The sequence below is a fragment of the Amphiprion ocellaris genome, chromosome 13 (assembly GCF_022539595.1).
Source record: "Amphiprion ocellaris isolate individual 3 ecotype Okinawa chromosome 13, ASM2253959v1, whole genome shotgun sequence".
Lineage (NCBI taxonomy): Eukaryota > Metazoa > Chordata > Actinopteri > Pomacentridae > Amphiprion > Amphiprion ocellaris.
The window spans coordinates 9,565,537-9,591,536 of NC_072778.1; the positions used below are offsets into that span (position 1 = coordinate 9,565,537).

Sequence of the window (26,000 nt, forward strand, 5' to 3'; positions counted from 1 at the left end):
TTATACATCAATAGCGACCAGCCTAATGAGATAGCTATTGGATTTGGTGTTTTGATGTTGATGGCTTTTGTTTTGACATACTTTAAATTGATCCAGGCACCTAATTTACATGTTTAATTCTGTGTTTGTCTGAATCGAAGCAAAGGATATGCAAATGGAAAATGAAAGATTTGTTTTTTACCAATCAGAGGAATGGATAATAACTGCTAAATGGTTTCATTTGCTTGAGATTGTAGTGCATACTCCTCAACGCACTGATTTGCTTATGTTGTTTTATGTGTCTTATGATATCCGTCAGCTCTGTAACAACCTGTGTGCTACAATGCATTAAACCGACTACAATAATATCATTGTACAGACTCGTCACATTGAAAAATAAATACATTTACACATACTCCGTTATATTTTGGGTATACAATTATCACTCCAAGTTCTATAGACTTTAATTATGAATATGTGTATGTGAATAAGATATTTGATGTCAAATTAAATCTATTATTTAAAAAAGAAACAGCACCACATATGGTTGATTTGATGATCAAAAAAGGCAACTGTTGACAAACTAAGATTAGCTGAGCAGATGAGATATTAGTTGCTAACCTCCACTATTTCACAACCCGACTGTCGCTTCCATTGGGTTTAATTCAAGGAGTTAAGACCCCAGTTGGCTCTCAGCTTGGAGTCATCGCATGTAGGCGCTCTGTCTTTACCTCCTGATATCCTGCCACCACTTTCTAGTTATAGCTGGAAGTGTTTCTCTCCTCCCTCCAGCAGAATGCAATGCATGGCTGTCCAGAGTGCACCAGCATCATCGTGAACATCGGGCCGAATGACACCAAGAAACAGCAGCCAGAAGTGTCAATGTAGTATTTCAGACATCTCCTGGCTACACTTCAGTCTACAGACACAGAGAATTCTGATTTCTGGTCCCATTCCAACTTTTGGAGCAGACCAGTCTCTCTCTGAAACTGAGTCAAGGCAGAATGCCCTTGGAATCCACTTCACAGACTGCTTAAACCTCTTTTAAGAACTGTAGTGAGTACTATAAGAGAGACAGACTCCATCTCAGCTGCACTCGTGCACACTTCCTCTCTGCTTACGTGGATTTCCTACACACCATGCTACACACTGTCAAAACTTACTGAGAAAAGTCCAGGCCCCCACAAGGTAATTACATCACTCATTCCACTACTACACAGTCAATCAATGCAGTTACCGTATGTCTGTTAATGCAAGAGGCTGAGTCTACACAACAGACACTCTTATTGTTTTTAGTCTAATGTTATAACTGAGATAATATAGAAAACATGTGAGATCCATTAGCTATCAGCTAAATTGTATTACACATGGTGTAACTGCAAAAAATCAGATTTGGATCAAAGTAAATTTTCCATCACATTCAACAATAGATGGGAATTTAGAAAAATGGATATGATACTTCTTAATGTTAGATAAGCTGCAGTACTTTTCCATCAATGAACTCCATCCTAAAGATAAATTTTACACCATATTTTGGGGCTGCTTTTGTTATTGAGATGTACACTCCATGCTGTAGTTTTGAGCATTCTACGAGGAGAGACTAAAATAATATTTTCTGATGCTCTTTTGCTCTTTTCAGCTTCATGCTATATTGTCCAAATCCCAACCTCCTGTGTGTGTTTTAACAATTACAGACACTCCAAACTTTTTAGATGAGTTCCACAAATGTTTTCAATTGTTGGTACCACCTTTGACTTGTTATTGTCTTTGCCAGTATTAATCTACATGTGGATGGTACAGCCACTGAGTTCCTAAATGTATTGAGCTCTATGGATTTAGTTCAACATGTCAATGGGCCAATTCCCAGCCATGGTCACATGTTGAATCTAATTATTAGTCAAAGTCTAAGGATTGATGTAACCTCTGTAATTAACTTGGCAATCTCTGTATGGTTATTGTCATCTAGTCTTGCTATTGAATGGGTTGTTAAAAATGTTATCCTTCCACAGGAGTTGCTTGTGAATCATTTTAATAACATTCCTCTAAAAATAATTTCTTTTTCTTGTGATGATTTAGTTTGCAATTTCAATAGAAGTTAACACTAACAGTGAACTGCAGCACTGGAGAAAGTTAAGATTATATCTAAACAGTTGGGAGAAAAGAGAAAACTTTATTATAACATTTTTTTAAAAAGAAAGTACGTCATTAACTTCAACAAAGCCCTTGGAAATGTGAACCTATTTCTCAAAGCTGCTTTCTTAAAATCCCAATAATCCTAGAATGTTTTTCTCACCTGCTGACAGCCTCGTAAATCTAGCTCCAAAAAGGTATGTTTTCATCCCCTCAGTATCAATATATGAAGAGTTTGCTGCATTTTTCACAGACAAGATAAAAAATGTAAGGACCAAAACCATCTTGTAGAATATTTCTACACTACTGCTCATCTGACCCTGTGCAGACCACTATCTTTTTTTAGGACTGTGTTTAGTTGTCTAGAGGATAAAGTGTCGTCACTGTAAATTACTCCCTGCTGACTGGTATTTTTCTGCAGGCATTGAAAGCTGCAGTTGTGAAGCCTCTCCTAATGAAAAATAACCATCCTTCAGTACTTTGCAATTTCAGGCCTTAAAATCTTTTCTTTTTTTTAATAAAATACTCGAGAAATTAGCTGGCTTTCATCCTCACTATAGCACTAAGGCAGTGCCAGTTAGAGTTGGAAAAGATCTGAGAATGAAACTGGTTAATGATAAATTCTCAATATTGATGATTTTTGACTTAAGTTGACCATTACATCCTTATTAATAGATTACAGAACTGAGTTGGTCTCTCAGGCTCAGACTTACATTGGTTTAGGATGCATCTCTTTTTTGTCTGTTTTGGTTAACACACCTCGGCTAACATTTACGTAACATGTGGGATCCCACAAAGTTCCATTCTGGTACCTGTGTTGTTCACTCTATATGCTGCAACTGGGAAGTATCACAAGAAAACATAGGGTTCATTTTCATAGATATGCTGATGACACTCAGCTGTACATTCCTTTGTCACCCAGTGACAGCTGGCCTTTTGATAAAGCGATTCACTTATATGATTTATTAACTTGTGGATGTCCAATAATTCCCTGCAATTTATTCAAGATACAAGGTATTACTAATTCAAGCAAAGGTTCAGAGAGAGATGATTGTACTCGCTTTAAAAACTCTGGCATGAAATGCCAAACCCTTCGCAAAACATCTTGGCATACTCCTAACCTTGATTTGAATTTTGAATCTCTTATCGATAATGTCACCAAAATAATTTTTTACCAGCTCAGGAATATTGATAAAGTTCAACCATTTCTCTCCCAGATAGACAGTGAAAGACTTCTCGATACATTTATCACCAGAGGGCTTGAATGCTATAATGTTCTCTTTACTTGACTGTCTGCAACGGTTATAAATAAGCTACAGGTAATTTGAAACATAGCAGAACGTGTACTAACTACAATCAGACGAGCACGCACCACACCTGTTCTAAAGTCTCTTCATTAGTTGTCTGTCAGCTTTAGAATGGATTTTAAGATCCTTTTTATTGGTGTTGAAATCACTCAATCGACTACTGCCTGAATACCTGTCAGACATGCTCCTAAAGTATCCTCCCTCTAGATCACTCCTCTGACACAGGGTTGTTAGTTGTTCCCAGGGTGAGGACGATGAAATATGGGAGGCGGCATTTAGTGTCTGTGGTTCCTGCCTCTAGAACAGCCTGCCAGAGGAGCTGAGAGTGTCACAATCTGTAAAAAACCTTTATAAAAACTCAGAACAAATCTTTTTACCTCATCACCCTCTCAATCCACTGTTACTTTTATGATTTCTTTTTATCATGCCTGTTATTTTCATTTATCCCTTTCATTTTTCTATGAATCTTCTTTGTACTGCTCTATTTTTATTATATCGATAAGCACCTTGCATTGTAATTCTTGATAAAAATGAGATAAAGTTTTGATTTTATCTGAAATAAAAGTCTTTGATGTGATGTGAATCTCTGGTAATTGTTACTTCTCTAACTAGACCGGCTGTAAATCCCAGAAGTGTTGCACAGTTTGAACAACAAAGTACTCCAGTACTGTCTGAGTAATCAGTACACTGATGTGCCCTAAGTGTAGACTTTGATTTATACATTGTCATCAATCCAATATGCCTCAAACCCAAGTGGTGTGTAGGTGTTCATTAATTTATATGGTTAGGGAGTGGATGCAAAATCAGTCTGCAGACACGCTTTCATTCTTTATGATTTGAACTCTTTTTGCAATTTTTGTGTGTGTGTGGTTTTCTAAATTGAATGTGCACACAACACACTTCTGATATGTAATCTGCCTGGGGTTTCACTGTGCATGATAAAAATAAAGGCACCACTCTCTCAAGGCCAAAACTGGAAAATATATTCAATAAAAAAAACTAACAAGAAGCATGAATTCTTTGTTTTGTGACCTTGATTAGATGAGGTGCAAAATGGATCACAAACAATGTGTGCACACTTCTGCAACACTCCACACAGGCACACAGGATCAGCATCAATTAGCCGATGACCTCAGGCAGGTAGCAGAAGAGGAGAAAATCCCTCTCCTAAACCTGAATAAACAAGCCAGATGAGACTGGAGGACAACTTGTCTTGTCATCTTATAAATTCAATGATGCTTGAAGAGATTTTTTCACTGACCCTTACTATTATTGCACAATGTGTCTTTCAGATGTGTCCATCCTACTGCGCTTTGCTTCCATTTGGCCTCTTCTCATACTGCTGAATCCAGTTTCGAACATGTGGTGAGTGGCATTTATGTAATATTCTGATAGTGTAACAGCTGTACCTGTATGCTAATCCTTCCTGTGCATGGCCATCAAACATGGCATATTATAGCAACCTGCTTTTGCACATACAGCAAACATGTATTGGGGATGATATATGTTGTCTTATTCTTATTGAGCTGATTTATCATTCAAACTGTTTATTCTCTTTATTGGTGACATAAGAACAAATTCCTTGCCCAGGTAGGGCAGTAAACACCACATCAGCCACTTTTTAAGGACAGTATTGCCATTTATTTTGCTTTAATGTCACAGCATATTAGATACAGACCACTGATGACAATGATAACTAGAGTCGAGCAATATGTAATTAAACTGTTTGCTTGGTTAGTTGAATTTGTAGAGTAACAGAATGTATATAAAAAAATCATATCTATAACTTGCAGATTGTTTTTTTTAGTTATAAACAACAATGACAAGCAGTTGACACAGATAATACACTACACATTAGCAAGAAGGCAGACTTTGACACAAAGTTAAACAGTGCATAAGGTGGGCAATTAGCAATGTGCAAAATGTGCCTTAAGAACATTTCCAACACCTCCAGTTCTCTATTTAACAGGAGCCCTGTTGAGCTGAGTACATTTACTTCCAGCCTTGACAATTAATTGGTTTAAGAAATTCAAAACCTCAAATCTCAACCCAGTACTCAGAATGACAGCAAGTTCAACCAGAACCTTCCCCTGGGCCGGCACAGTAGCAAGGCAGTGTGGAAATTAAAACCCCGGCAAACCAAGACTTGGTTTAGGGTTAAAAACTGGAGAGACTACATTGTGTTTGGGGAGTCAGCAAACAGAAAACTTAAAAGTTTTTTATGCATATTTGTTATATGAAACCATGCGGCCGCTATCTGTTGTCAACAAATCTTCACGTTGCAGGAACAATTTTTAATTGTGATTATTTACATAATAAACTGGCTTGTTAATTATAACAATTAAAAGTCTTTTTTCTGGGTGCCCAGATAGCTCAGCTGGCTGGGTGGGCGACCCATGAACAGGGGCTATGGTCTCCGAAGCAGCAGTCATAGGTTTGAATCTAGCTTATGGCAATTTACTGCATGTTGTTCCCCCAATCTTCCACCCATGTTTCCTGCCTCTCTCTCACTGTCCTATCTAACAAAGGCAAAAATAATAACTTTAAAAGGCTCTTTTCCCTTGATTTATATCAATATAAACGGGCTGATTATACCACATGTTAGACCTTTACATATCGACCTCAGCCCAAAACAGTGATCATAGCAGTAGATAGGAAGTAGACAGATGTCTGTTTAAGCAGTGAAATGCAGGCATGGATTTGATAATTCAAAGGTAATTCCTCTAAATCTTTGCAAAATATAATGTATTATCGCTTCAAAACAATTTCATTTGAGCTATTATTCCCTGTACGCAAAATTGCTGTTGTAATTGTGACATTTAACCTCATTCTGCAATGAATAATAGCTGTTGTCAAGTGCTCTGCAGTAGTATGGTACTGTGGAAGAAATGTTTCCAAGAGTTTTCAACCACTTGTTCAGTTTTCTTTGATTTGCTTCATTGTCCACTGCTGCGCTTTAATCCCTCACAACAGGGACCAGCCAGTAAACACAAGGCGCTCTTATCTGCTTAAATTGCAAAGTGAATCTGCAGCAGACAAGACTCTGTCCTCTCTTCTCTAATTGGGACCTTGAAGAATGCCAAGTATGTTTAAGTACAATTTTCGTTTCAAATATTGCCATCTGCAGGTATGAAAACAACAATTATTCATATGAGTATTATAATTTGTCTTTCATGCTTTTTATTTCTACATAACTCATGATGTCTGGACAGCAGAGCTGTACATAGAAAGCTTGTTTCTAGGAAGGTAGTTTCGCGCTTTATTACAGTGCAGTTCGAAAAACTTTCACAGCCTTGAAACTGTAGGAGATAGATGGCATATAACAGGATGTTAATTTGGTTCTGTCATAGTTTTTCAGGGTTTTTTGCAGACATTTTTGAGCGAGTGAATGTTTTTATTCCTCTGCTCCATTATATAACACTCTAGAGACACAGACAGAATTTAGTTCAACAAAATACTCCAAATAAGCGCTCAGTGTCACATTCTAAACCGCCATGTCCATGTTCTTTGATCTCAGGCATCTCTAGCGCCTCCTCAAACATGTCCGCTGGTCATTTCGATTTTTCTGATGCCATTTTAAGGAATGAATTGTGTTCATATCTGCCATGATTGTGCTCTGATCATTTTACACCTGTTTGATATCCGTCACACATCTCTGGAATACCACACAAAGGTAAAATATGTGTCTTGCATGACAGAAAACGCTGCTACCTATACTACACATGTATTTTGCTGATAGTGACACTTTGTTTATCAGCTCTCCTAGTCTACTTTTTTTATGCTGGCTGTCTGTCTGCCGCTCACATGCATGATTGCATGAGGATGCTGAATTACAGGGCGTCTGAATGACCACATTCAAATTTATGACATACATTTGAATTCCTTTTTTTTTTTTTAAATTAGTGTTCCCCGTAAATTTCTGGGAAAAGCTATTACACTCCTTCTGCCTTTTTGTCTGTATCAGTGTTTTTTTTTCACAAAGCAACTCCCACATGCTCACAAACACAATCACATTCACTCTCAGTCAGAAGCTATTCTGCACAGTTGTGATTATCATTTCATCCTGCCATTTGAAACCTGATTCTGAAAATTCAATTTAATGAGATCACATCACGCTGCATGTCTGCACTTGAACCCAAATGGCTGTCATGCATCTCCCGTCACCATCTCCCTCTCTTCCTCACCCTCCCCGTGCATCAGTTGCGTACAAATTGCGGATGAATTGCAAACACGTTAGAAACATCACAATCACGCTTGGAGTCTGACCACTTCTTTATCCAGCTGCGATGACTGCTTTGTAATGTGAGCAGAATCCAATCTTTGTGAACGTATCGGCACTTGATGACTTCTGCTGTGATAAAAGTTGCATAACAAATGCTCATTGTTGTCGTTTTATGGTAATAGAAAGTCATAATGCGTCTAGTAGCAGGAACCAATTCCCAGCCTCTCATTCTGTCCACACACGCTCACACATAAACACAAGGGTCAATGCTGGTCCTCAAGCCAGAGGTCTGCAGATTTAAAACTAGCAAAGCTGCGGGAGGAGACTTTGAAATGAAAATAAAAAGGATTGAGAGATATTGAGAGATGCTCCAAAAAGAAGTGTTTCAGGTGTTTGGTGTCAACTCGGTGAACTTAACTCCGTGGTTTGTTTCTCTTCATGTTAGTTCAAGTACAGCGAGTTGCCTCAGTGCTCTCTACCTGTGACCTCTCTTTTCTCTCTCTGTAATGCACACACTGAGCCTCACACTCATGAATTTCTGCTCACTACATTCCATGTAAGGTGAGTTTTATTTTTTTTTCTGCTGTGTACAACACTTGTAGGGGTCACAGAAAGTCTCCTGGGGGGTTTAGAGGTTCTTCCTGCTGAACCATCAGGTGATAATCCTCCCCTACTGTTACAGGCGATAACTGACATACAGTATTGGCGCGCTGAGCTACACTCCAGCCAAAGGGCAGAAGGAATTTTATAAGTCACAGAGCTGTTGGGGAGGCTTCACTATAGTTCTGAGTCTTAAAAAAAGACATTTGAAATGTTTTACAGCTTTTCCGAGCATAAGAAAGCATCTTTTCTGTGCGTGACAGAATTGAAGGATGATTGAGTAAGCCCAGCAAGTTAGCCAGATAGAAAATGCTGTATCCACAGTGAATGCTTTGTTCAGAGGAAATCATGCTCAGCAGATCTGTCTCCTGTTTGGCTGTCATCACACCACAGCTAAGACCGGAAACCATCTGTGGGTCAGCGAATAATCACTGACTTCCATCTGTCTGCTTGCCCGCTTATTTGTCCATTTCTTCCTTGCACCCAAACCCTTTCATTCCACCATTCATCTCCTTATTGTGTATCCATTTGTTTGCTCATCTAAATGCTCAGTCTGTCTCAGCTGAGTCATGATTACCATTATTACTCCTGTTTCTTTGTTTACTGCCATCCATTGGGAAAGCACGGTCAACCAGTGTGTTGAAAACCTCCATCTATGCACTTTACTATTTTGTGAAATGCTCTGAAAGAAAACAACAGATTATTCACCTGGAAATTTGATAGCGTGACTATCAGATTAGCCCATTAAACTCATGTTACCACATGACAGTTGGAGATCAGAGGCTACTTGACTAATTACGTCATAAATGAATTATGACAGGGATGATGCAGGGTTGCGCTGATAGTAGCGTAAAGCCCCTGAAGGTTAGTGCTGTGTGTCATCACCGGCACAAACAAACAAACAAACAAACAAACAAAAAAGGAACAAATTTTGCAGTCGCATCACAATAGTGGTGGTCCAAGCACTGTCTATTGAAACGTGCCTGTGCTAAAAATACTCTGCACAAGCTCTACATATATATATATATATATATATATATATATATATATATATATATATATATATATATATATATATATATATATATATATATATGTATGTATATATATATATATATATATATATATATATATATATATATATATATATATATATGTATATATGTATGTATGTATATATATATATATATATATATATATATATATATATATATATATATATATGTATATATATATATATATATATATATATATACATACATACATATATACATATATATATATATATATATATATATATATATATATATATATATATATATATATATATATATATGTATATATATAAATGTTTTGTCCGTGTGTTGTCAGAATGACTACTGAGGGGGTCACAGTCTATCACACAAATACTACTTTTTGTCTCGATTCCCACTGTGTTTTTTTGTACAGCATGAAAATGGTGATGACATCAACCAGATGAGCACAACACACATTTCTTCTATTTGCCTTCCTTGGATAAAATCTTACTAAATTGTAGCAACAGTAACAGATTTTTATTCGTATTTATTATTCCCGTACTGAAGCTGTATATTTGTTCATAGTATGCAAATTACAGATTGTATAATAATTGGCGACCTGTCATTTGCATGGAGAAAAAAGAAGATCGGCGTCCTTTAGTTGCACCTAACCATTTCTCAAAATAATAATAAAAAGGATCTATTTTGATTGTAATGAAACTAAATAGTCTAACAAATATTTTTCATTTGTTCATATTTTCTAGTCTATTTTAGTCCCTTTATTTGATGGATCATTACCTGCCCAAGTGTAATTTGTATGTAAAGTAACTTACATTACTTTGTTACTTTATAAAAAGATCAACTTTGCAGCGTGACAAGAAAATTAGACTTGCGCAGACTGACAATTTCAAGCTTGACTGTCGTTAACTGAGGAGATGCTGGCTGACTGATTTGACTGAAGCACTGACACGTGCGCTGTGCAACCTGACCCCACCCTGCATCTCCATTTGCCTGCTCAATAAAGCTTTTCTGCACGCTGGTGTCTGCACAATCCAGCATGCTATGGCTTGCCGCTGCTGCACTCTGTGAATCCATCCACTTGGCCTATGAACCACATGCAAACATGAGTCTTATTCCTGCTCTGCTGTCCCAACCAACATGTGCCTATGAACCATAAAATGTACTTGCGAATGTCTTCTAATTATGCATTCAAAAGGGGGAGAAGTTCCTTCAAACCTCCATTTGGTCCCCTCCTGCTCTGTATCACCACATATAGTGCGTTTTATTGCAGCTGGATTCATTCAGTTATTATCATTTACATAAGCGTTTGTGTCTGATGTCAGATGTCAGAAGTAGTTTGAAACTTAACAACTCATAAATACTTCATTACTTCAGCGCTCATTATGGTTAAAGTTATTGTTTTATGATCACGTCATTGTCTGATAAAATGAGCAAAAATGTCATTAGACAGCAGTTGTGCTGTGAGATTGTTTATGCTCACATTTAAAATGTGAGGTGACAGAAAATTTTAGAAGCTCTTGTCCGTCTCTCCCCATCCTCCCACTGGAGGCGATTCATTGGTGCTGTCAGGTAATGGCCAAATGAAAATACAGATGATTACCCAAGTCTAATTTAAAGTAAGTGGCTTTTTGTTTCATGCCGCATACGAAATTTTGAGCAAAGTTCAGTGAGTATGAGTTTTTTTCCCCCTTTGCTTTTCTTTCTCTTACGGAAATCCTGCAGTTTTCTTGCTTTTCAACTTCAGTCATTAGACAGATTTTCTAATGTTTTCAACATCCTTATCATAAATTTTTGATAGTGCCACAGCTTTTATGGTATGGATTCAACAACATGAAAGCTGGATACGTTTTTTTTCGAAATTTTTGTCCATGTAGGCATAATTGCATCACAAAATATCTGCAAATTTGGCGGCTGAACATTCATGCTTCAAATCTCTTCCACCACATCTCAAACCTTTTGTGGTGGATTCTGATCTGGTTACTGGACAGACCAGTGAAGTCTACTGAACTAACTTCCAACTAACTAAGTTCCTGAAACCAGTTTGTGCTGATTTTAAGATGTGACATGGTGGAAGATGCCACAGGCTGCATTAGAAGTTGGGTAGAGGGATGTTCAGCAATACAATACTGTGATGTCTGAATGGTATTAAAGGACCCAAAGTGTGCCAAGAAAACATTCCCCAGACCATTACACTGCCAGCAGCCTGGACTGTTGTCACAAGGCAGGTTTGGATTCTGCTAATGCCAAATTCCGACGAGACTATATTTTTTCCGGTCTTCATCTGTCCAGTTTTGGTGAGCCAGTGCAACCCAGCTCTGATTTCTGTTCTTGGCTGATAGGAGTGAAATCCGACGTGGTCTTGCTGTTGTAGCCCATCTGCCTCAAAGTTTGACATGCTGTCTGGTCTGAGACGCTTTTATGCTCACCACAGTTGTAAAGAGTATTTATCTAAGTTACCATGGCCTTTCTGTCAGCTTCAACCAGTCTGGCCATTCCTCTGACCTCTTTCATCAACAAGGTTTTTCCTGCTGTCTGTGGAGCTGCTGCTCACTGGAGGGTTTTTGTTTTTCGCACCAATATAAGTAAACTCAGGGGTCTGTTGTGCATGAAAATCCCAGGAGATCAGTAGTTTCAGCAATACTCAAAGCAGTCTGTCTGGCATCAACAAACATGCCATGTTACTGAGATCACATCTGAGCATTAACTGAAGCTCCTGACCCATATCTGCATGATTTTAAACACTGTCGGCACATGATTGACTGACTGTGTCTATGATCAGGTGTACATGTGTGCCTGATAAAGTGCTTTTTTTTTGTTGTTTTTTAAAAACAAAATGTAATGTATATCAACTCAAATGATTCTTTATAGAACAGAGCTGCCATAAATGTTCAGCGTTGGGCAGCAAAAGTCAAAGCTTTCATGCAATAAGCCTACATATATGCTAAACCAGCATTTAAAGTAATGTATGTTCCATCAGCTGCCTACATACAACAGAAAATACATATATGTAGCGGATTGAGGAGCAGAACATTACAGAGAATCCAGATAGCTTTTCACAGAGCTGAAACCATTTCAGAAGACAGTTAACTTAAAACTCCCTTCCTAATGGAACATCTGCATATTGGATGTTTACATCAGAATGACCACTCACAGACCTCTTGGAGAAAACAGGACGTTTCCTACCTGCACAAGAACTTGATGAGAGTCATAAAGTGCCATTTGAGGAAAACCCTAACCTCTGGAGATTCTTCACTATGACCTCCTGACCTTTCTACCTAACATCCAGAACTGTTTTATAAATAAAAGACACATTGAGACTTCATTCTAAGCATATAGACTTAAGTCTTATATTTTCTTGCTATTGAATATATACGCTTGTGTTCTTTCATTTATCCTAAAATTATCCTAAAATTCCACAGTTTGTATGCACATTTACACTTTTTATACTATCTCAGGAGATGAACATATTCTGTTTGGTGTCATTCTAATCACCAATTCTATGTTATTTCAGATCTGGGATCAACATAGATATTTAGCAACTGGAGCTGTACATTTAAGAAATGAATTAAAAGTAAGTTGTAAAGGTATCTGGCCTCTGACCTCTCCTGGACAGTGAAGCTCAACACCACTGCTTGGGATGAACACATCCATGACTGGTTAGATGCTGATTTGAATTTGTCTCCAAAATGTTTTGTATAAAAGAAAGTTATTGGAATGCAACTGGGGCTTTAAAAACTTAAGGCTTAACTTTAAACAAGGGCTCTTTCGCGATGGCTTAAAATTTAATTCTTGAGTTTTAATTGGGTTTTATTTTTATGCGTGTTCTGACTGCTTGTTGAAGATCCTTTTCTACCATTTAAGTTGGGCTTTGTTTTCCTATGTTTCACTTAAAATTGGACTTCTTAATTTATATATTCACCGCAACAGTGCGAACATTGTCTTTATAACTATGCGCTTTGACTCTTAGTCGTAGTGTTTTTATTTTGGCACACTTTTACAACGCAAACCTGCCAAAATGCCTGAACCTACTCATCCAGCAGATCTTTACAGCTACACATCCTGCAGCGGCCTCCCACTCCTCAGACAAAGGCTACAGAAGTATCATTTTCCTTCTGCTAAACGGGTGAATTTACTCATTATAATTGGCTTTCCAATTCCAGAGTGATTGTAAATTCCTCCCCTGTCTACCAACTCTTTCCAGTGACAATCACAGTTAATTAATTAATTTGTTTACCTGTATTCATTTATTTTCTGTCTGTTGTTTGTTCCATCATTGTTCTTTGTTGTTTGTTCTAGTATTAGTTACTAAAGCTTTGTGTATAATTATCATTGGTTCTACTGTGTATTTCTTTGTTTGGGAACTGGAAGTTAATGAAATCAGAGTTCATGACTTTTGTTTATGACATTGATCAATACAAGTAAGTTTGATAAATTGTGATTATTCAACCTGAGATATTCTTGATAAAGGTCTCTTAGATGGCCTAGTTTATATATTTGCGTGGTGCCCCTGATAGATCAAAGCATAGTTTATACATATGTGGTGCGACTGTGTGAGACTACATTTCTGCTACACAGTTCATACATTTTTGCAAAATATAATTATGGTTCCATGCATGAGGCTATTCACGCTACATATTTTATAGTGCTCCCGCGTGGGGCCATTTTTACTGCATAGACCAATATCATTGATTGTTACCTGCCAGTTTGCATACTGTATAATCTAAAGAAACCTCAGGTAAATGCTTATAGCGTTCACACACCGCCACAGTAGTGGTAGTGATCGTGTTGAGTTGTCAATCCCCTTTCAAGAAAAACTGAAGTGTTGTTTGAATGCTATCGTCGTGTAGCGAGGTGCCGTATTGCACCCCAGAGCTCAGCATGTTTCCTTAACCTACAGAATTACCCCTTCACAAATACCTCACTGTGAGATACGGCACATAAAAGGCTGAGATAGAGGAGGGAAGAGATAAGGGCGAACGATTTTTAAGTTTAAAGCCCAAATGTGGCCTGGGAGGGGTTTATTCTGGGTGGGATCCTCTCTTTTTAAACTTGCCATGTCAAAAATATAATCCCTTTATCTCCAAACCATTGAGCAGATGTGTAGTAGAAGGGGACAGAGGTATTGGTTTTGCAGCAGTACTCTATTATGTGTCATCAAACACATGCAGCACTGGAATTGTCAGTGGCACATGAAAGACCCTTTCTAAAAGACATTTCCGCTGTTTCACTACAAAAAAGAACACAGCATGCTTTGATAACTTGTTGACCCTCTGCATTACATAAAGATGTTTACGGGTTTTGTATTCAGAGATATAGTGTTTATATACGGGGATGTGACTAGGAAATACAAACAACCTTCACAAATTGCAATATATATTTCAGACAACGCAATTTCACTTGAACATTTTTCCACAAAATTCTTAAAGAACAAACTGCAAATAACAGAATGACATCAAGATAGAACAATTCTACATATATAGTATACACTGAATAAAAGCTTTCTTTTTTCTTGTTTTTGTACATCCAGCTTTCATTTCATGCTTTCTAAAAATTCCGCACAGCAACTACAGCATAGTTACCCTTAAGAAAAGACTGGGGCTTAGGTAAATATATTCGAGCAATACTGACTTTATTTTTCTCGTCAACAAACAAAAGTTTTGCTTCCATTCAGTGGTTCACAGGCAAAAATGTACCACTTTTGGCCTGGTTTGTGTCTAACGGCGGTACTATGAAGCTAATTTGACATTCCCAGGTTCCCAAGTTTTCGATGTCTGGCTTCACTAAGTCCATAAAAGCAGTCACACTAAAAAAAAAAAAAAAAAAAATTACACAATGCTGGTTATCAACTCGATAAGTCAACCCATTGTTTCTCAATCTAGCTATGAACCGGTTAATTTCAAAAGGACAGTGTGGGCACCAGAGGACCAATCTCAAACATAAACACCCCTAGAGATGCATATTTCCCACAAGAAGAACTCAAATCCTAAACCAGCATGAGGACTTTAAAGTATAATACAGGCTAAAAGCAACACTGCTGTTGCAGCCAAATCCAGGAAGGTAATCTGGCAAAAAAAAAACTGCCAACAGTGTGAATGTTTAAGTTAATAGGCTTATCAATATCACTGTGCCGTCATTCAGGCACTATAATTACAACTGTGTATACCATTAAGTTCTTTTCATTCTTAGATGCAGCCTATATTTATGCTGTGCAAGGCAATATTAGCCGTACTGTTTCACCTGCAATCCTGCTGGTGTTAAATGGTCTTGGGAACAGGTAAAGAATATAAAAACATCATTCAAACCAGTAAGTAGGCTTACTACAGATCTTACAAGGTCAGCAAGTACAAGGCTTTAGTGCTTTAATCAGCCTCTGGTTTCTTATCATAACTTACCACTATGAGGCTTAAAGAACAATTGTTTTGAAATTTTTGGTAGCCAACTGACAAGAAATAAAAGCAAGGAAGACTGAATTCCCTCCTGCTGAGATGCTACTTTCTCATATGTACGCTTTTTCAGGGAAGCAAAAGGTTTTAGGTGGCCTCCAAAAACTCTTACCCCCCTGACTTAGACCCACAGGATTTTCTAGAAATAATGACACTGTTTTCCAAAGAGAACAGAAAGAACTCAGTAAGCACTGTTTTTAAATGTATGGATGTTCATCTCAAACATATCTAGCTCAGGAGCGGGTTAGGTGAGCATCATGAGTTACCATGGTGATGTACCCCTTTAAGAAATAAACCACTATCAGCGCAATGAAAACCTGAGTTAAACCTGTAGTTACCCCGCCATCTCCAAATCTGCTGTACTCTAAAACTCTGTTTTCAAAAAGCAAGTAGCCTACACTCCTTTACAAATCACTAAAATGTTATATCACAAATAATTTTACCAACTTACAGTAATTGCACTATTATCTTAAAGTGTAGAGTATTGGATCTTATCTGTAATTAAAAACCAATAGGTTCAGGACACTACACTGAAAACCCAACTCCAAAGCCACAAAAGTGAGTACGCCTGTGACCACAGCGACAAAGGTCATAGCATAATAATGTAATTAACTGGATAAACGAGGTTGCAAAGCATCTTATGAACACCACAGCTTTCACACTTTTAGCCTGGTTTGTGTCTAATGGCTCCACATGGGAAAGATCTCAAATCAACAAGTAAGAAACCTAGTTATAAGTCTTGATAATGACGGGGGACGGGGTTTCAGAGGATCAGGAACTACGGAATATAAGACAGAACGCAGTTGCAGCAGAAGCAGAGCCATGCTAAGAAAAACAGACGCCCAAGTGCTTGAGTTGGCAGAAGGATTGTGTGGAAACATATTTCAGTGACTGCTCAGTGTGAGGGGCAGTGAATGAAGTCTGTAAATAGTGTCCAAAAGGAAAACCATGAGTTTAAAAATGCCACAAAACTGAAACAAATTCATTTGGATGACATGGGGCCCAGCATGTTTGGCGTGCATCGAGCCAGCACTACTGTATGAGCTGAGCCATGGTGGTGGGGGTGTGCTGAGTGATACTGAAAGAAAAGATGACTCCTGGTCTAAAGAGCTTGGCTGCAGAGGATGTTTTCCCATACGATAACGATAAGAAACACACTGCAAACATCACATTAAAATTTCAAAGGAAGAAAAAAAAAAGATAAACCCAACCTGGTCAAGTATGTCACCTGACTCGAATCCAGTAGAACAACTCTAGAGTATTTGAAGTGGAGGGCAGAGCAGATTGGAGTGGAAGAAGGGCAACAATATTCCTCCTAGCAAAGAGCAGCTTGAAAAGAATCATCTGTGAGGAGTGACAGATCATTTCTCTGCTGATTTGTGCAAGAGTGGCATCAACCATGCCCGGGAGCGTTAAATCCATCATCAGAAATAAAGGCACATGTACAACACATGAAACAATGAAATGATGGGATCCTATTAATGATGATTAGGATCATTCTGTGGCATTTACATTGCACTTCAGGGGCCCATAATTGTCTATTTAACATGTTTGCATTCAAGCAGACATAGAGTAGAAACAAAGACCTCACACTTTTTGTTAAAAATACTACAGTTATTGTGAAATGATGCACTTTTGAGCAAAAAACATTGTTTTAGAGATGTGTCACATGCAGGTTGCGCTCAGTTTTGCTGTACATGGTGTTGCCAGAAGTGATTTCTACCTATATTAATGAAAGCAGACAACCTTAAGTAGCATTACAAACCCACTTGACTTCAGTGTGGCAAGGTTTAGCTTTACTTAAGCAGTGTGTGTGGTGACAAAGCTGCATGAACTCACCGCTGAGACTGCTAAGAACAGCAAACCTGTGCACTTGATTCTTGGACTCAACTTGTCCTTGTCACGTCAACACAAGCACAACAGTAAGTTCATTTTAAATAATCCTTCATTTTATAAGTTATCAGTTTAATGCAACCTACAGCTGTTTTCTTTTAGGAGGAGGTTTGAAAACACTTGAAATACGTGATACATTCAGAGATCCAGAGCGAGACAAACATAGTACTTTAACCTCCCAGCAGTTGTTTCTGGAAAGCGTTTACATGGAGATTCTGAGCTGTTGCTGGTGTGATGTGAGATCTGTGTTGATGTTGAGGGCACCTTTCTGTGATCAGACTACATACGGCTACAGTAGAGAACAAATCAGGCTCCCTCAGCAGAGGAAAATGAAAGTGGCCTGAGCATATAATGTCTCTTCTATACTGGGATGCAGATATGTTATTATGTAATAAGAAAAGAAGCTGTGTGAGCTGTGTGTGTGCAGACGTGGGTATTTGGCATAAATTAGGCAAGCTATAGCAATTTCCGAGGCAGATAATTGGACATGGACTTATGCCACGGGTTGGCCAAAGCCCCTGGAGCTCGGAACTCATTTGCTGGGATGCAGAACACCTTTTCAGGGTCACAGTGTGGAAAATCCGCCTCTTACCAACATGCACACACACATGCATCAGGCCTTGCACTGGCTCCTTGCGTTCTATCTGATATGAGTTAATTTTACATGAGATTAACTTCTTCGTTGCAGAAATGCACTTAGATTTTCTGGGCTAAAGGTTAGATTTGCGTCAAGGTTGTTTAATACTGAGGAGATTGAGAAACTACTCGCAAGATGTTATCTTTCATTGGGAATTTTCCAGACTTGAAATTGATGGGCTCATGTCAATTGCTAAGCATTTAACTCGGGGGTGTCAAACTGATCCCTTATGGTTTTAAAAGGGTTAAGTAGAGTTACTCACTGTTTAATTTTTCTCCCAAAACTTGGCATCTTTTTTACATATTGCAAGGTCATCCCGCGGACCAGATTGGACCCTGTGGCGGGCTGGTTTTGGCCTGCGGGCCGTGTGTTTGACACCCCTGATTTAAATGATATTGCGTGCATTTTATATAAAATAGAAATGCAGTCTTAACTTAAATCACAATCACAGCGTGTGAACACAACCTTTGTAAGTAAAATACTTACAAATGATCATATTTCAGAGGCGATACAGTTACAAGGTTGCAGTCTGAGGTTAAAGTGTGCTATCCTGTGAGCCCAGTCAATTTGCCTGTGCTATGCCCCATAAACCAACAGAGAAAGTTATTTTTAGTGCATCAGAAGACAGTGAACATCTATTCATCACAGCAGCATTGTCTCCTCGGAGTGCCCTTCCTCTTAATAGCATCGCTCAAACTTCTTGGTCTTATGCGTAGGTAAGTAGCGGATGCAGTGACCTGTAGTGTAGTTTTCCCTTCACATTGTCTAACTGTTGAACCTTTATTGAGTGGATGTGTCCTTTTGACATAAAGGATACAGAGCCCAGTAACACAAGAAAGAACTTCAGTTCCTTGTTTTTTTCTTAAGGAAATGCAGAGGTGGCCTTCTGAGAGAGGTCTGCCTTGTCCATTGGTTTATGTAACTGCCATTTGGAGAAATATCACTCTGTGGATTTAGTGAGGCTGAGCCTTTGTAATCCTCAGCACAGATACTTTTACAAATCCTGTATTTAATTAGATTTTCCCATTTAGTCATTTGCAGTCAGAAGCCTAATTCCTGCATAATGCCTACAGTGAGAGTGTATTCCTGGCAAGCCCCTGGATTGCGTCCTATGTTCTACTTCAGTGTGTAATGGTCCACGTAGTTCAATTTCACCTCAAATATCCTTTTGGTTGTTCGAGCTTAACAGAACAGCAATGGGCTTACCAGATGTATTCTTCTCTTTATCAGAAGATCAGTGTTACACAGGGGTGCGCTTCGTTATTTGAGCAGCCTCGGAAATTCAGGTGGATGTTTCACGTTTGTAGGACAAGTGAGGAGTAACTCAAATGGACAAAAGCTTATAATACAAAGAAGTAGTCTTGCAGTGTATGCCACTTTTATAATGTTTGATGGAATTAATGCTGGAATAAAAATCTTTATAAAGACTTAAAGCTTTAAAATGTAAATTGTGTGTTCGGCACTTGCTGGATATTTTATATATGTGATCGATGTTTGTGAAAATATTAAGTGCCGCGTTCAGTTTCACTTGAAATGTGTTATTATTGCTAATATATTTACACAGTTTCTTTTCATAATTCAGTAATATTTCAACATCTTATTTGGCTTACATGTGTCACCTCTGACTACACTAAGCAGTTGGTTGTGTGTTTGGTTGTGTGTGGCTCAGGTGTTCTCTATTTCCACCTGCAACCAAACCCAGCACTGCAACGTTTAGCACTGCACTAATTTAAGATGCTAAACCAGAGCAGGAGAAAACTTCTTATTTTTAGCTTCTGTTAAGTTTCCCTTTAGCCTTATTTGTGGACCTCTAGTGCTGCAGTGATGGCTAAATAACGTTGACCTGTCACTATTGTTTAAAATTCCACCCTCCAGTCAGGTCCCATGTTTTCCTATGAAGCGTCTGGCGAACATTTGAGGCTGTTTTCACCACCCACATATTCAAATTCGGAAGAAACTTCAGCAACTATTCCAATTTTATTAACACAAAAATATTTTAAAAATAAGCAAAGTTACTTTTGTTTATTTATTTCCCCCAAAACATCTATTTATTAATTTTTTTCATTTTAATGGTTATGTTTATGCAATTAAAACACTTGTTTATCGTCAGTCAAACACTGTAATCTTCAATATAAAACAGAAAACGGTGTATTGAAGCATGACACTGGATGCTAAAAGAAATAATTATTGCTGCTAGACATCAGTATATCCTATGATGAGTTCAGTCTTCATTTGTGGACATGTATTAGCAGAGATCTGTATGTCCTTTGTAACACTGTAAAAGCAGGAACTAAGATAATTTAATATCATGTCATGCCATAACCAATAATTCTGTATTATTTCATTATTTTTTAGACTTTTTTTTCCTATATTGTTGCCTGTAGGTCAGTTCTCTTGGTTTAAGTTATTAGGTTACTAGGGTTATTATACAGACACATGATAGTTTACTATTCATGTGCATACTTGTGGTATATGTGTATCATGGCAATTATCATCAGGTAAACATTTTTTTGTCACATTGCCAGTGAATGCCACAAGGAACACTAAACTCTGCCATTCAATAACAAGAGAGCTTCCACTGTCATATCATGCCTTTTTATGTGGCCTGTTAAATTTATTAAATTGACTTTATTGATTTTCTGACAAACTGTATGGTTTAATTACACCTTGTGGTCCTAAAGGGACTCCTGACAGCCCAGCTCCTGATCACATAATTACACATATGATTCAGAGAGTCAACAGCTATCGGTGCTCAGCTGTTTCTAAAATCTGAAGTCATCCAGATGCTGAGTAGCTTCAATTGATTCGATTTAACATAAGCTGTGATTTATACAATCAGAAAACATTCTTGCACACTTTTTTTTTTACATCATAATACCAGTGAACACTATATCAGCACCATCTATTTGCCGTAATTCATTATTGATTTTTTTTCCAGTTCAGCTCGCTCTCTTTTGAAATCCATGACATTCTGAGAATTAAATAGTTTGAGGGATTAGGCCCAGGGTGCAGCTTCATCGAAAATGCCCCACAGAGGCAAGTAGAACAAAACACTCTATCCAGTCAGTGCTGGAGATGAACATGTCTCTAAACACTTTGCCATGGCGTGCTTGAACACTTATTTTCTCTCACGGCCATCTTTTGACAGTTTCCTTTTTCAAAGCAATAGTGCGAATGAAAAGTCAGCGCTGCTATGTAAATAAGGAACACAGCAAAATTAGACGTTGCTGGATGCACCTGCTTAAAGGGCAACTTTATTCTTTCAGCTAGCTAATAGACTGAACATTTCTGATTGTGAAGGCTGTTGAGAGATAACCTTTAAACATGGTGAATCGCTCCTGATGAAACAGACGAAATTTAGAGTACATACATGCACTCTTGTAATTGGATTCATACTGCAGGCTTTAGAAAACAATGTGCACTGGACACTGTGCAGACTACAGGCCCTCCTGTATTCTAAAGATAGGTAAAAGAGAGAATGGATTCATTTCCTATTATGTATTAAAAGTGGACTTTAATTCCCATCATGGTAAAGGTCATTTCATTATCTCTCACTTTATATAATCCCTCTGCAGTCCATAGTTTTAATATTGATATCTAAAACAGTTCAGATACAGCATTTAAACCACTGACAGTTTAAGTGAACAAATGCAATGTTCTGCTGGTAAACCTTGGACTCTGACATTCATGTCTAGAAATATTATGGCATATACCATCCACCTAAAGATTGTTGCAGATGAAGAATACCACCAATGACAAAGAAACTCCCTGAAGGCAGCAGCCTTTTCCAGTAGGACGATAAGCCCCATTACACCACCAAAATGGCTGAATAACGGTTTGAGGAACACAACAGAGTGCTGAAGCCTTCCGGCTCCTCAGATCTCAGTCTGATCGAGCATCCACAGCCAGAATTAGCCTGATTCATGGAGACCCTACCCAGCAAACCATAGGACTCAAAGGATCTGCTGCCAGCATCACAGTGTCAGAGACCACAGGACACTCCCAGAGGTCCCTAATGGGTCAGAGCTGGTTTGGTAGCATTAAGGGGACATACACAATAATAGGCAGGTGGTTCTAATGTTGTGGTTGATACATCACAGACAGGACATAATCACAGCTTTGTTGGCAAAAATACAGTGAAAAGTAGTTCCCGATTTGCTCTGAATATTCATCCCCATGTCACCAAAAGATTCATCTTAATTTATCAACAACATGATGACACATACCTGTAGAGAAGAAGCAGGTACAGTATGTCTCATCTCAGCAGTGTGAAGATTAATGGAAAGGCCTGCATACAGCTCACAAAACACATTTTCTAGATTAGTGGTTAGTTTTCCAAAAAGACAGATCTCATTGCATTCCACTATAAGTTACAGATGCTTTTTTAAAATTTACTTTGGCCAGGCTTTGTCTTATACTGTAAAACCAAAGCAGCCTACCAGTGAATCACTGCTGGGAACAAAATAAAAATAAATTTAATGAGGTTGGGGATAATCCTTCTTGACAGATTCTTTTGTCACTGCAGCATGCTTTTGGTTACTGAAGTGAAGAAAGCAGCTTGTACACCACAGTAAGCGGCCCTTACTAACTCAGGGTTAGTTAAAGGTAACCTCTTGGAGAGATTACCACAAACAACAAGCTTCCACATAAGTGATCAGAAGATGCCATTTATTCCGCTGTCCCTAATGAAAACGGAATGCTGTCAGGTTTCTATGCTGTACTTTACAGGTGGGAAACAATATACTGTGTGTTTCCTCTACCTAGCTATCCCTGTGTCTGCTACGTCCACTGGTGCACTCAAGCTGTGGCCACACCAGATTTCACTTCCCTTTTACATCTATATGGAACAGTTTGAAACGTGTTAGCTTTGCACAGTTCATTTGATTGAACTTCAGCATCACAAAGCTCTTCAGCATTCAGCCAGTTTGGGAGAGGGGCTTGATCTCTTTTCAAAAAGGATGGTTTATAATTCCGTTCATCATAGCTGGCATTGTCCTGCATAGCAAATTAACACAAGCAGATAAAAAAGAAGGGATGCCACAGCAAGTGACAATACCCATCATACATACTAGTCCTTGTCCATGGTGGGTCCTTGTCCTTGGGGTGTTGTTCCAGACTATGAACTCAAACCAGTAAGTACTTAATTCCACTCACCTCAGCAGACGTGAAACCCAGTACATGTAAACACATATTTGTCCCCTACAGGGATGGTTTTAATGAGGAAAAAAATCATTACATTTTCTTTGAAATAGATCAGAAATCAGGGTGTAGTGGTTAGCACTTTTCACCTTGCAGCTAGAAGATCCCCAGTTCGTGTCCCGGCCTTCTCGGGATCTTTCTACATGGAGTTTGCATGTTCTCCCTGTGCATGTGTGGGTTCTCTCCGTATACTCTGGCTTCCTCCCACAGTCCAAAAACAGGCTGAGGTTAATTGATTATTCTAAATTGCCCATTGGTGTGAGTGTGACTGTTTGTCTTGCCCTGCGATAGACTGGCGACCTGTCCAGGGTGTCCCCTGCCTTCGCCCCAAGCCAGCTGGGATAGACTCCAGCAACCCCCACGACCCTAATGAGGATTGAGTGGTGTATAGAGGATGGATGGATGGAGATCAAAAATCAAGACATGGAACATGGAAATGCATTCCGTGGGGCTATTAAACTCATGAATGCAATTTGCACTGGAAGCTACATTTTATTTTTGGAGTTTTTTAGTATTATTTCTAGTATTTTGGAGATATTTTGTATGTTTAGACTTTTAAACTGTTGATCTCTGGCACTATAAGGTACATTTTGTTTTGAACTAATATTGTGTTTCCTTTAAAATAATTATTTTGTGCATTTTACTCTGATGATCTGATTTATATGCAATAATCAATGTCCCATTCATTCAACATGATTACAAGCTGAGCAAGGCAAGTTTGTATTAACGTACATAGATGTGTGGATAAACCATCACTAAACCTTTTTTTTTTTTTTTAAATTCATAAATGTGAGAATTTCTCGGGCAAGTTTCTGCTTTTTTTCCCTTTGAGATGAATCTAAAAAACATCTCTGCCGTTGCTTTTAGGAATTTATTTGAAAACCCTGTAGAACCATAAGCATGTCCAATATTTCTGAGATTTCCAGATAAAAGAAAAGATTACTGATGCCTGACATGCAGCCTCTAATGAGTCCTTCAGTAAATACAAAGCCAACACAGTCTGGCCCCCCAAAAAAATCACTTTCTCACTCGCAACCGCACCCTTGTAACAACTTAGAGCAGTTTATCAATCAACTGTAAATGAGCTGGGTTAATTAATAGGGAGCCAAAGGGTATCTACAAACATTAATATTCTTCACTATCACCACTGCATCCAGACAGTCTATTGGAAGCTGCTGTGATAGATGTATTGTGGCTGGCCGAGGAATGTGAGGGGAAAACGCAAGCCAGGAGAGAGGTTAAGCGCCCTGGGATGTTCTGCAACCTCAACCTTGGGCAGTTAATTGAGGAGAAAATACAAGCCAGTGCAGAGTGCTGAACCTGTCTCTACACTTCCTGCTCCCACTTTCATGCTCATTGTGGCGCCACTAGATCCTGGTTGCATTGTAAATGCACAGAAGTGAGGACTGCTTCCCTTTACTGTTTTGAGAGAAGCTGAAGGCAATTACACATGAATTATTTGGCTTGATTAGAGTAATACCTCAGGGCAGCCTGAGGGTACATAATGAGTTCATTTCAAAGGGGAGCAGTGAAAATGTAATATTATTGATGAATACACACATACACACACACACACGATCATTTTAAGACAGACTCCATGCCAGCTCACTGAATACAACTGTTGACCCAATATGCAAATGTAAACAAGACGGTTTCATGTCAAACGGGTGGGTGCACGCATTCGTGTGCTCATGTTGCATGTATATTGGAATAATTTACCACTTGATGAGATGCTAAGTGACAGGCACCTGCCCGGGCTGTGAGCGCTTTATTCGTCCCTTCCTCAACTCCCAGTTGATGGATTAGTTGGCGTGACAAACACCACTAGCACCATTGTTTAAAATGTCATTGTTTTCTAAAACACGGAGTTTATCCCTTTCACTATATCATCGCTACAGGAAGTCGATGTTGTAACACAGCCTTCTTAGTTGCTTCGTTTAATCAATAGTAGTTGATTAAAACCTTGCTGTCTTATCTCATATGCTCTGCTTGAAATGATTGCCTTTGGGAGCTGAAATTGTATCTGCACAGTCTCTGAGGATGGATTCTAGATGAGGAAGCAGTATACTTAAGTTCAATTAATTGAATATTAATATTATAAAACAGGTGCGATTCTCCTAAGTTCTACATTATGCAGTATGTGTCTTCCCTATTAATAAACATTAAGTGCCATTGATTCAACATAAGTGCTTTGTATCATGGCAAACTAAACTATGATCCTGTCTGAAATAATATATGAGTGCTCATTAGTCCATTGCACATGATCACAGTGATAGCCTCTGGGAGAAATATGCAATGCTAGGAGGAGCAGCTGTGTGTTCCTGCATACATGTCCTCATGTATGGTACAATGCAAACCATTGTACTTTGTTACTGTTTGAGATGAACATCTTTCAGTGTTAAGGTTTTCATGTTTGAGTCCCTTTCCTCGAGTAAGAAATACTGTTTCTTGCATTGTGTGTGCTCTTGTCGGTGACATTTGGCAGTTTAACCACAACTCCAAAGTGCTCTGCAGAAGTTCCTTCAATAAGATATTTGTGTGTTTCTCTATTTA

General features: G+C 38.4%; 1 long non-coding RNA gene across 1 annotated transcript in view; it reads left to right on the forward strand.

Moving 5' to 3' along the window:
* The window catches only part of LOC118469578 (uncharacterized), an 82,563-nt gene that overhangs the window by 48,826 nt on the left and 7,737 nt on the right, over positions 1-26,000 (forward strand). The window contains exon 3 of the long non-coding RNA XR_004846483.2: positions 4,709-4,781. This is a non-coding gene — a long non-coding RNA (uncharacterized LOC118469578). The remainder of the gene's footprint in view (positions 1-4,708; positions 4,782-26,000) is intronic.